Source organism: Vitis riparia, chromosome 13 (assembly GCF_004353265.1).
Source record: "Vitis riparia cultivar Riparia Gloire de Montpellier isolate 1030 chromosome 13, EGFV_Vit.rip_1.0, whole genome shotgun sequence".
Lineage (NCBI taxonomy): Eukaryota > Viridiplantae > Streptophyta > Magnoliopsida > Vitales > Vitaceae > Vitis > Vitis riparia.
In genome coordinates, this window is record NC_048443.1 from 10,569,541 (window position 1) to 10,574,587 (window position 5,047).

A 5,047-nucleotide genomic window follows, 5' to 3' on the forward strand; every position below is an offset into this window, starting at 1 on the left:
TATTGTACACTGGTTCGGGTGTGATTGAGGTTGTGACTTGGAGGTAGATGGGTAGCATCACTACCTCTTTTATAAGGAGAGTGGCAGCTATTCCATCCAAGGCGTCCGCCTTTACGTTCTCCTTTTAGGTTACCCGTTTAACAATCCACTCGTTCAAATTTTTCAGATGATCTTCTACCATGGCGAGGTAACGAGCCATGCGTTCATCATTTGCTTTGTACTCTCAATGAATTTGCCCAACAACTAGTTGGAAGTTGCTCCTGATTTCTAATTTTGTTGCAGCCAGTGTCAGGGTAAGGTCTAGCCCGAGTAGGACACCTTTAAATTCTGTCTCATTGTTGGAGGTAGAAAAGTTGAGATGGATAATTTGCTCTAGTAGCTCTTCGGTTGGTGATTGTAGGATCAAACCTATCTCGGAACTGGATGTTTTAGATGTTTTGTCTACATGAAGTGTCCACCATTGCTCTCCAGGTGGATGAGCTGGATGTGCTTGTTTTTTAGGGAGTTCAGCCATAAAGTTGGCCATAACTTGTCCCTTCAATCATAACCTAGGTTGGTACTTGATTCCGTATTCACTTAACTCAATGGCCCATTTCAACATATGTCCGGATAGATCTGACTTGTGCAGGGTAACTCAGAGTGGCTGGTTTATGAGTATGGTCACTTGATGATCCTGGAAGTACAGGCAAAGCTTCTGAGTGGCGTTCCTCAAGGTTAGGGGCGTTTGCTCCATTCTGGAGTACCGAGCCTTTACGTTTATCATTGCTTTGCTCACATAGTCAACGAGCATTTGTTCTTTGTCTTGTATATGCCGAAATAGGACGACACTAACTACACATTCAGATACAGCTAGATATATGTAGAGTTGTTCGTCGGACTTAGGGTTGCTTAGAATGGATGGTTCAGTGAGGTAGCGCTTGACTATTTCAAATGTTTGCCTGCATTCATCAGTCCAACCAAACGTGCTTGCTCCCTTGAGCGTGAGAAAGAAAGGTCTCAACTTGTCTATGAAACGGGCTATGAAATGCCCTAAAGTTGCTAAACGGCCTATGAGGTGTTGCAACTCCTTTTTGCTATTTGGGGCAGGTGTTTCAAGGACCACCTTTATTTAACCTGGATTAACTTCAATTCCACTTTGGGTCACCATAAACCCTAGAAACTTTCCTGCACTGACGCCGAAGGCCCACTTAGCTGGGTTGAGCTTCATATTGTATGCCCGCATCAAGGGAAATGTTTCTTCTATGTGCTGGACATGCTCAATTTAGGTTTCGCTTTTTACAACAATGTCATTAATGTAGACCTCCATGGTCCGATCGATCAAGGGCTTGAAGATCTTCGTCATTAGTCTCTGATAAGTCGCACCAACATTCTTGAGCCTGAACAACATGACTTTGTAGCAATAGAAGCCATGTGGTGTAACAAAGGTTGTCTTATCCTCATCCGACTGGAACATGGGGATTTGGTGGTATATGGAGAAAGTGTTTAGAAAGGAAAGCATCCCATGCCTGGCGATGGCGTCGACTATCTGATTTGGGGTGAGTGAAAACTATTATTTGGACAAGTGTCATTTAGGTTGGTGTCATCAACACAAACTCATTTCCCATCCTTCTTTGGAATGACCACCATGTTTGCCAACTAGTCCGAATACTTGACTTCTCTGATAAATCCGGCTGCTAGCAATTTGTCAATTTTTTCTAGATAATTCTCTGCCTATCTAGATGGAAATGTCGAACCTTTTGCCGAATAAGACGTGAGGAGGGTGTTACATTAAGCTTGTGAGAGGCAATAAATGGATAGATTCTTGGCATATAAGAGTGAGTCCAAGCAAAGGTGTCCTTGTTTCATTGAAGCATGCTTCCGAGTAGTTCCAATTCATCCTGCATGAGTAGAGAGCTAGTGTAGGTAATTTGATCTGTGGCATGTGAGAGGCATAGTGGTTGGAGTGGATCAGCTATAGGTGGATCCTTCTTTGTCAGGTTTAGTAATGTTATTGCTCCTTTGCATTTGATGATTTTGGACGTGCCTCTTCACTGGATGGATGTCCGGAATCTAAGGCCACTTGGTAGTATTGGCACACGGCTAGCTGGCTACTAAGGAGATCAACTTGTCCTTCCTCAGTGAGGTAGTTCACCATCTGATGGTACATAGAGGGAACGAATTTCATTCTATGAAGCCATGCATGTCCCATAATGGTATTGAAAGGGGATAAGTCTTTGACCACTGAGAATTATATGCTTAGGGTGACCGGGTCAGTTTGGACAGGTAGCACGTCACCTTGAAAAGTCGTCGTGGCTCCATTGAATTCGAACAATAATTACCCTGGGTTCTCTAGGACGGATGGTGAGTAGCCCATCTACATGTAGGCTGACATTTCCAAGAGGTCAGCTGAGCAACCCGGATCAACCAAAACCCTTCTTATGTCGAACCCACTTATTCCTAGTGTTAGGACTATGGCATCTTCGTGCGGTTGCAATACTCTGCTAGCATTTATTGGGGGGAGGTAACTGTGTCGTCGGTGGGTCGCATACTTCTTTCCGAAAAGTTGTGTTGAATGGAGCTGACTCGTTCTCTTATAGAGGTTGTGCGGAACAACTTTTTCTTTTTCCATTTAGAACTGTATTTTTCGTCGATGAGGGCTCCGTTATGTAGTTGATGACAACTTTGGGAGCTGCCAAAGATGCAGGGGCGCAAACATACTGTTTTAGGTGTCTAGCTTGGATTAACTTTTCCACCAAGTAATGGAGACTCCTACATTGCTCGATGGTGTGAATGTGATCCTTATGATAGACACACTTTCTATTTCAATCCCAACTAGCCAGATCTATCTTGATCGGCTCTCATATGAGATACTGAGGGGGGTCAACCTCACTTGATTCTACTATTGATGGCTATCTCGCCTCTTGCTAGCTTGCCTCGATTGGTTTGAGGGTTTAGAGTTTCCGACCTTGTGCTTGGTCGAACGATTGGTGACCAAGACCTACTGAGTCGCTGCACAGACATTATCTTTGAGCATAGAGTATTTGTTTACTCATCTAAATAAGTTGTCCATTGTTTCAAGTGGCTTTTTTGTAAGAGACTCAAAGAATGACATGCCCGGACAAATGTTTCACTTGAAGATCTACAAGATGGTGTCCATGTTGCAGGATTCCACCTGGAGCACAACTTGTCTGAATCGTCTCATGAAGTCTCTGAGTGACTCGTTCTCTTGCATCTTAATGTTCTGCAGGGTGTTTATGTTTTGCTTATGGCGAGTTGAACATAAGTAGTGGCCCACAAAGGCTTCCGATATATCCCGAAAAGTGTTCATGAAATTATTTGGGAGATGGTGGAACTAAGAGAGAGTCTGACTGTGTAGGCTGGTTGGAAAGACTTTGCACAATAGTGTATCATTCCTTATATTGAGGGTCATAAGTTGCCTAAAGTGCATGATGTAATCAAATAGATTGCTTGTTTCGTCGTATGTTGTGAATTTTGGCACTATGAACCCTCTAGAGGGCTCATAGTTAATAATATGGGGGTTGAACGACGTGGAAAGCATGTTATCCAACTGTCAGCTCATGGAACCAAGTGGAGCTCGCTTTGCTGGGGCCCCTTCTTGTTGCTACCTTGGAAAATGAGAGGACCACTCTAACATAATTGTTGTGACTGAAGAACCTAGATGGGCCTCCAGGGTTTCTACCATGCCTAATATTCCCTCTATGCTTGATGCTTGAGGTCCCAATCGGGCTTGCATCGTATTTGATAGACGTGACCTTCTGTCACGCCTCTTATTCGTTGATACTTGGGTAGAGTCGGTGCTTTCGTCTAGCTATGCCTGGTGAGATGGCAAAAACTCCTCCTTAGACCGTGTCGTGTGGCTGCTAGAAGGGAACTTTGTGTTCCTAAGGAAAGATGCCCCATCAGTCCGTTTTGAGGCTATTCGTTGGCTTTAAGGTTGCCGACTTTGAGAAGGTACCGATGATGACATTTGGGCTCTCAACTCTTCATTCTCTTCATTCTCTTCTTTGAGTCACCTCGTTTGGTGGAGCAGAGATTGCATCTTTCGATCACTCTCTTGCTAGCATCTCTTCATACTTTCATGCTAGGCAAAGTAGCATCTGTTGCCCATAGCTGATGATCGGCTTCTGGAGTGTGTTGACATCCTTAGACCTTCCCACAGATGACGTCGTCTGTGGGAAGGTCTAAGTCCGTCTAGCTTTGCTGAAGTCAAGTGGACTTCTTCCCTATTTTGTGCTTCTTGAAGAATCCATCCAACTACACTGGAGCTAGACGGGCTCATTTTCTACACAAAATGATGTCTGAACGGGTGGTCCGGGCATGCCCCTTCGAAGGTTAAGTCAGACAAGAGTAGCTCTAAATATTTTGTAGGAGAGAATGGGCATATGTGTGCGCATACCTCGTTCGTGCTTTTTGGAGGGGTCTATATAGAGTTGATGACACTATCACTATAGTGCTGACTATGCACTCTAACCTTTTTGGTAATGATGATTGCCCTTAGGGTGGCTGGGCAACCATCACAAATCAGGGCAGTTGGCAGGTGCCATCCGATGACGTGCCAAAGTCTCAGATCGTGCTGGTGACTGTCCATTTAGCCTACCAATGTCTGGGATTGTGTGCAACAATTAATTGACATTGACTTTTAGACGTAAATGAAGTCTCATCCATTGCTAGGATGTTAGGTGTTTAAGCTAGTGTTCAGACATTAGGCGTGATTGATCACACATGTCAAAAGTCTTAAAGACTTGACTGGAGATATCTCCCCATTTGAGAGTCCAGCGAGCCCAGGTTGCCGATTTCATCTAGCCTTGTGGAAGAAGGAAACCCACTCACTTCTAATGCCAGATGGAACTTATCTTGGTTTGGACGGAATGATCCCAAATGGGTTACATACTTGTCCTAGACAACCAAGGGGTCTTGAGCATGAAAGAGACATGTAGAGGGGAACCCCCATGCATATAGATGATAATTGGCAAAGATAAGACTATATATATATATATATATATATATATATAGCTTTTCAAACAACATATCAAGGAACTTTTTTCAG